Here is an 8450-nt window from a genome sequence, read left to right as displayed (position 1 = left end):
AGTTAACAATAGTCATGGGGGGCTGCCAATGCTAAGTGACTATCCTTGCTGCCTGATAGCCATTCAGGGTCTCTTGAGTTCTCTTACATTCTTGGAATATTCACTCACAAGGCACCCCTTTGCTTTGGTTGAACATTCTCCCAACACTGGTGTGAACTGCAGCTCTTGAAGGACCTTCTGCAGGTCCTGTGCCACTCCTGACAGGAACTACAAACAGCACTTGAATGAAAACATGTTTTATATGGGATACCAGCAAAATAATCCCCTAATGTAATCCTCACAATAAAGAGTAATTTTCTTTGCATCAAAGAATCTTAGAACTTCTGAGAATTTCTATTAAACATTTCATTGTAAAAAATAATTAGAGTTCTTGTTTAGCTTCACATTATTTTTGGCTGCAGATTAAAGAAAAAGAAGCAATTATGGGGTCATAATCTCAAAAAGCAAGCCACTTAAAGTTAAAGCTAAAGTCATCAGTCCAGTTATTACCAGGAATGGTAACAGATTAAGAAAGAGGCCGGAATGAAAACTTTTCAGCGACTGCAGCCCAGCAGGATGTAAGTTTGACACCATCTCAAGATGAAGGTATGCTTAACATTCCAAGTAAAACTACCTTAACAGATCTGGAGTATCATGCATAATGACGTGTGTAGAATTCACACTAAAACATGGTGTACGGACAAAAGCAAAAATGTGCGTATGCACAAAAAAATCCATATGCATAAATCTGTGCGTATGCCAACTTCCACGTTCTTCCGCTACATAAATCCCGGTCTGTGTGAAATGTAATGCTCGTGCATGCGCCTGCTGCCCCACCCAGACTCCTGCCAGAATTACTCCTCTCTGAATATACAAATCAATATAAATAGCCCCTTATGTTTTGTGCTCTGTGAAAAGACAATGGCAAAAGCACAGGGGAAAAAGATGAATTTCAGCGAATACCAAATAGAGGCAAAGAAAAACATACTATTTGTTGGTTTAAGCAGTGACATAAACAACTTAAGGAAGCTGATCGAGTGACAGAGTGGCAGAGAAACTTGAAAGTTCAAGTTCAGAAAGTCGCACAGTGCCCGAAATAAATAAGAAGTTGTCAGATATCAAAGTCGCCATGAAAAGGCGAGTTATAGCCCACCGTCTGAGTGTCATATGGAAGCGTATTAGGGTACAGAGAACAGAAAAACTAAATAGGGACGCAGTTGAAAAAAATGTGAAAATGTCAACTTTAATCTTGAAATTTCCACTTTATTCATCCATCCATCCATTTTCCAACCCGCTGAATCCGAACACAGGGTCACGGGGGTCTGCTGGAGCCAATCCCAGCCAACACAGGGCACAAGGCAGGAACCAATCCCGGGCAGGGTGCCAACCCACCGCAGGACACACACAAACACATCCACACACCAAGCACACACTAGGGCCAATTTAGAATCGCCAATCCACCTAACCAGCATGTCTTTGGACTGTGGGAGGAAACCGGAGCGCCCGGAGGAAACCCACGCAGACACGGGGAGAACATGCAAACTCCACGCAGGGAGTACCCGGGAAGCGAACCCAGGTCCCCAGGTCTCACAACTGCGAGGCAGCAGCGCTACCCACTGCGCTACCGTGCCGCCCACTTTATCATCTAGTTTGTTATTAAAATAAAATCGTTTACTAGTTTCTCAGATCCCATCGTAACTAAAATAGCACATTAAATGTTTCGTATTCTATGTGTGCTTTTATGTACTCTGTGTGTAAATCACTACGTTTTTCTGAAATGGGCTTTCTCTTCCGCCGACAGGACACAGAATACATTACATTCATGATATTACAACTCTCTGAACAATTTAAATATTAAGATGTATACTTAATATAATTTTCATAATGATAGGAATTAAAGCATTAAACATGGGGGCATGGTGGCGCAGTGATTAGCGACGGGCTGGCACCCTGTCTAGAGATTGTTCCTGTCTCCCGCAAGATGCTTGCTGCGTCGTGCACGACCTTTGATGAAATAATTTATTGCAGCAGTACTGTCTCTCTCAAATGTACTTACCCCCAACTTTCCTTCTCCAAGTAACCAATCACCACACCATCAGCTCTGTAATAGATGCCAAGCCATCTGTAAGCTTAGAACGCTGATTCTTCAAAACTTTTATGGAACATAGAAATATCTTCGTAGTATGTGTTTAATTATTTCATCCATCTATCCATCCAGGGTCACACCAATCCCAGCAAGCATATAGTGCGAGGCAGGAACAATCCCTAAACAGGGCACCAACTCATCACTAACGCTATCTACCGTGTCCTCACATGTTTGATTATTAATAATATAAATTATTTAAATGAAGATTCAAATTTATCTGTATTATGTAATAAACATACTTTACTGCATTTCATCTTTAAAATTATATCAAGAGCTCCAAGAAGATATCGCTTGGAAATCTAAATCGACTTATCATCATATGTAAATACGCTCTTTATAAAGTGGGCTAAGACTGTGCAATATTATAACTGTAGCGCAAGTTTACAGTGAGATGATTGTACTTATAAGTACAAACAGTTCTACCAGGAACACTTGATGGACTGATTGAGTGCGTTTAGATTTCTTGGGATGAAACTGTTTCTGAAGCGCGAGGTCCCTACAGGTAAGGCTCTGAAGCGTTTGCCGTACTGTATGGGCGAAGTTCAAATACACTGTGCGCATGGCTGAGACAGCATGTGCTTGATGCTGCATCCCGATAATTCTCTTTCCGATCAGCTGCTGTACAGCTGTGATTCCACACTCAGATACAGAGGGTTAAATACTCAGTGGTGCACTGAGAGTAACAACGCTAAAGCAGCTATAGTATTTGGAATAGTTTGGACATTCTGTGCACCATTCTATGGTTACGGGTTGATTACAATCAGATGCCTTAAACTAATAAACAATATACGGTTAATTTAAGTGTATTTGATAAAGTCGCGTCAGGGATGTGAATCTAAAAAATAAAGGGAAACCACACAGGAACAGTACCACTGCTTTGACGTTGGGTGCCACCAGTTTGCAAAACTGAGCAAAGAACATGCAAACGCCAGGGATTGAGCTGCCGTGAAAATGTGCGTGGCTTTAAGCCATGTTTAGTTTTTCTACATCGCAATGTGAGCATGGAAACGGGCGTATGCAACATTTTTGTGTATGCACCATTTATACATGAGGTCCCTAGTCTTTAGCTATGGAGTCTCAAACCCCACGTTGGTCTACTTCCTAGCAGACCCCATCAGTCTCAGCTGAGCATTAGAATCTCCTGTTACAGTTTCTGTTATGGCTGTTCACATTGCTCTTTAATGACTGTACCAATTATTCTGTCAGGGTCTTACAGTGTTGTTCCCATTCTCTTACTCTGGGTTACTGGGTTGTGTGGTTCCTTATAGCTCCATTGCTTGACAAAGTACCATTTATTCTGGTGACATGTTCTTTGCATATGAAGTTGATCCTTTGTGCTTTTATAAACTTTCTAATATATATCAAAAATGTAAAACTTTAACATATGGTACGCTACTGCCTAGCAGGATATTAACAGTTTAAGAAAACCTCCTAGTGTTACTGTATGCAGCAAGAGTCTTTTTAAAACCATGAACCATTGTTATTTCACAAATCTGTCACCATCTATTTATGGTTATTTACTGTATGGAGCCTGTTTCAGATCTAAATAAATAAAAGGTTGTTTCTAGAACCTTCATGTGGAGGGATCTTTTGGGAACCAATAATGGTTCCCCTATGGCATTGCTTTATTTTTAAGAGTTTTGTTAGGCAAGTGAACATACCAACTTACTAGACAGACAGTGACAGAGTCAGGGATGCCCATGCAGGACAGCAGCTTTTTTTTTTTTACTTCCTGTTCTTTCTGTGTTTTCCCTCTCTTTTCTGCTTTTTTTCAATTAATAAACGTTAACTCTTTTGGAAGATCTGGGCCCCTTAGCAGTAATCTTAGAGGTGCTACCAGGGATCTTTACTTTCCCTCTGTTTGTGTGAATTCATACATACAGTGGCTTGAAAAAGTATGCAGCTCTGAAAAACATTCTCACTATTTATTGTGCTTGATTCTAAACTTACAATGTTTTAAATTAAGTTTTCTTTTTCTAGCTGATCAACAAAACAATGTAAACTTGACAAACCAAGAGAAACAAATTGAAAACCTTCAATGATTTGCTAAAAGGGAATAAACAAACTTATGAGATTTAAAGAGTATTCCTATCCTTTGTAAATATAAGACTTACTTTGCTCAAATGCCATATCTTACCTGACCAACTCACCTGATTTGTTGATGGTTTTCACATGGTGCATCACCTGACCTGGATCAGCACATTCATGAGGATAAATCCCCCCTTCCACTCTCTTGCTGAGGTCTAAGAGTGTGGTATGATTTTCAACAAAGCAAACCTAAATGAAGATAAAACAGCATTCAGAACTAGTCAGGGATATAATTATAGAGAAGTACAGATCTAGGGAGGTGTACAAGACCATCTCAAAGACGCAGGACATACCTCGGAGCTCAGTGCAGTCCATTATTAGATTTGATAGACCTTAGTAATCCCAAAGGAAAATTTGGATGTATACAACAGTAGAAGCGTAAAACAAAGAAACATACTCACAAGACAAATAATGTAATCAATCAATCCACCAATAGATAGATAGATAGATAAGAAAGGCACTATATAGTAGATAGATAGATAAAATAAATAAATGTATATTGCACAGAAATTGCAAAATGAACTTCAAGAGTATAAGTATTCAGTTTGGGGAGTCAGGAGGAAACTTTGAATTGCCTGATAGCAGTGGGCACAAAAGACCCCCAGACCCACCATAGTGAAATGATCCTGTCACTAAAATTCCTCTAAGACAGCAACTCCTGGAGGGGATGGAGGACATTTTTCATGATGGCATCCAATTTTGCCACGATCATCTTTCCATAATTCCAGGGTTAGCCCTGTGATACAGCAGGCTTTCCTAATTGTTTATTGATTTTGGGTGCATCTTTTGACATCAATTTGCTATTCCAGAAGACAACAGTGTAGAACAGTGCATTGACTACTACAGACTGGTAGAACATTTTTAGCAACTTGTTCCATATATATATCTGCGGTGGGTTGGCACCCTGCCCAGAATTGGTTCCCTGACTTGTGCCCTGTGTTGGCTGGGATTGGCTCCAGCAGACCCCCGTGACCCTGTGTTCGGATTCAGCGGGTTGGAAAATAGATGGATGGATGTTCCATACATCAAAATACCTGAGTCTCCTTAGGAAATACAGTCTGTTTTAACCCATCTTGTACAGTACCACAGTGTTGTTATACCATTCCAGTTTGCTGTTTATGTGAACGACCAGGTACTTGTGGCTCTGCACTAATTCCATGTCCTTTCGGAGAATAGTGACTCAGAGGCTATTTCATATGCCAGAAGTCCACCACCAACTTGTTCGTCCTGCGGATGTTGAGGTGCAAGTGGTTCTTCATGCACCAAAAGATGAAAACCTCCACAAGCCTCCTGTCTCTGACTTGTCTTCATTATTAATGCAGCCTGTGATGGAGGGGTTATCTGAGAATTTCTGTAAGTAGCAAGCACTGATACTATCCTGGGAAGTCTATTGTGTTGATAGTAAACAGGAAGGGAGGCAGGACATTCCATGTGGTACCCCTGTATTACATGCCACCATTTCTGACACACTGTCCCTGAGCCTCACAAATAGCTGTCTTTTGGTCAGGTAGTCCATTATCCAGGAGACTGTGGGGGCATCAAGAAGCATAGCCTTGAACTTTCTTCCCAGTTGATGAGGCAGAATGGTGTTAAGGGAACTGAAAAAATGAAAGAACATTATCCTGAGTGTGGTACCAATTTTGTCCAAATGAAACTATGCTCAGTGGAAAATGTAGATCAGAGCATCCACTACACCTGTATGTGCCTGACAGGCAGAGGATCAAGATTTTCTAAAAACGTGGGTCAGAACTGTTTCAGGGCCAGTCCCTCAAAGGTCTTTATGATGGGGGAACTAAGAGGAACTGGTCTGAAGTCCTTGAGACCTATAGACTGTCCTTTCTTTGGCACTGGGACTAAACAGGATGTATTTCTCTGCTTGGGAACCTTCTGTGAACTCAGGGAAAGAGAGAACAAGTGGTAGGGCTGACTGGCTTGTTTTCCAGTAACCTGGCGTCAATTCCATCCAAACCTGAAGCCTTTTTCATGTAGAGTTTCCCCAGCTCTCTCCTCATTAGAAACTGACAGTCCAGGAAATGGAAGGGGGCTGGAGACCGCAAGTGAGTAGGAGAAGGTTGTGCAGAGCAGAAATGGCACTTGGGATTCCAGAACCTCCTCATCTTGCACACAGATGCTAGCATTGCTAGGGAAGTGCTAGTCTCACTAGAATGAGCCAAACCTGTTGAAGAACTGGTTCAGTCCATTACCTTTGTTCTTGTTCCCTTCCTCTACAGATTTTCCATCCTGCTAATAGCCAGTGATAATCCTCATCCAGTTCTACACTGTCTTCACATCATTCTGTTGTAACTTGTGCTTAAGTTAGTCTCTGCAGTGGGCTTCCCCCTCACGGAGCTGCTTCTTCAGTTCTGACTACACCTGCTTGATTTCATCCTTATCAAACCTTCTACTTCTTATCAGTTAGGGCTTTCAGATCTTTTGGTATCAATCGTTTCCTTGTTGTGAAAACAGCACACTGTCTTTGTGGGGTCTGTGTTATCCACATAAAAGATGTAGTCTGTGATACAGCGGCTGAGTCCCTCAATGTCTTCACCGTGTGACTCATAAAGCATATCCCCAGTCAGTGTTCTCAAACACATTCTTCAGAGCCTCCTTATACTTTGTTGTCCATTCCTGCATGGACCTGGTGGTGACTGGGAGACAGAATTGGATAAAGGCATACAGAAGTGTAACAAATGACAAACAACAGCCATACAATCTAGGCCAGTCTACACCTTTAAACTTTTGTTCCCTTACAAGAACTTTACTTGTCAGAGAGGCTATTGTGACAATAATTATCACTCTGATTGAGAAGTCAGTGACTACGATTGTAGATGGTATTCATGGCACAAAATGGCCTTTACAGAAGATCGGCAAGGAAGAAATCCTTGCTTAAAAAAAAGCATTTTGTTGGATAAGACTAAACTGGAATTTACTGGTTTGAACACTGAGCGGTATGTGTGGCGTAATTATAACACTTCATATCTGTCAGGTAAAACCGTCCCCACTGTAAAATGTGGCGAGGCAGCATCATAGCAAGAGGATGCTCTTCAGCAGGTGGAATTGGAAGTCCAGTCAGGACTGATGGGAAGATGAATGCTACACAACACAGACATATCCCAGAAAAAAACTTGACTCCCCTCTGCCAGAAAGCAATTCAATAAGACAAAGACCCAAAGCACACTGCCAGAGCAACAATGGAGTGGCTTAAAATAAAGAAAGCCGATGTCCTTGAGTGACCCAAACAGATTCCTGAACTCAAACTTATGGAACACTTGGGGTGAGGCCTGCAAACTGGTGTCTATCACAACACCTCACTAAATTGGCATAGCTTGAATTATGCAAGCAGGAACGGGCAAATCATGATCCATGATGTTGTGGAAAATGAATAGTTATTTGCTGAAAAACTGCTTGCTGTAATAGCTGGTGGTTCAGCTGAACACTGAATGGCAAAGATTAAATTTAACACTTCTTTTTTAGTTGAGCACTGAGGAAAGACTGTTTGATCTAAAGGTAAAAATTGCCAGTCAAATTGATCAAAATCCCAGGTTGTCACAAGCATTTATCTGAAAAATACGGTTGGAGGATGAATATTTTTTTCAAGGCGCCGTATACCCGTGTGTCTATTATTGTTCAAATATTGAGTGCACATCTGCCTTTCACCTACTTCGTATGTGGTGCTGCATCGACGAAAAATGAGAAATGGCCCAGTGTGACCGACACAATGCAAAATATTTTATCAAAGTATTTTCTAGAACCAATAAACATAGCGTTGCAAAAGAGTATGGCGATGCTGTTAAGAACATAAAATAAAATACCTACTTAACAGTTTATGATTAAAAATAATAAACTTTTTTTTATCACTGTAATGCTATTCGCCTTTTACATAACTTCCCTAAAACAGTTAACTGCTACAGGGCAAAATTGCTTTGTTGGCCAAGGTCAACAATAAAAAAAAGTCTGGCGGTTACACAAGCACTGTTGGACTCAACTCAGACATGCAAGGCAGCATGTCAAGTGAAAACTTGAGTTAGATGTACTGATTAGAAAGGAGCGCATACCTTCAATTGTTCTGCCGCCTCTAGATCTTTCTGAAAAATGTTATTTTTTTAAGTAGTTCTCAGTTGTGCAACACTTTGGCGAGAAACACAGTGCTTTCCACTTTTCTTTGGGTAAAATGCTTTATTTTCTTATAATTCAGTTTTGCAGCTGTCAAAGCTAATGGTTTCAACAAACGCAAGAT

The sequence above is a fragment of the Erpetoichthys calabaricus genome, chromosome 2 (assembly GCF_900747795.2).
Source record: "Erpetoichthys calabaricus chromosome 2, fErpCal1.3, whole genome shotgun sequence".
NCBI classification, from domain to species: Eukaryota; Metazoa; Chordata; class Cladistia; order Polypteriformes; family Polypteridae; genus Erpetoichthys; species Erpetoichthys calabaricus.
Note: the sequence above shows the minus strand (reverse complement) of the source record.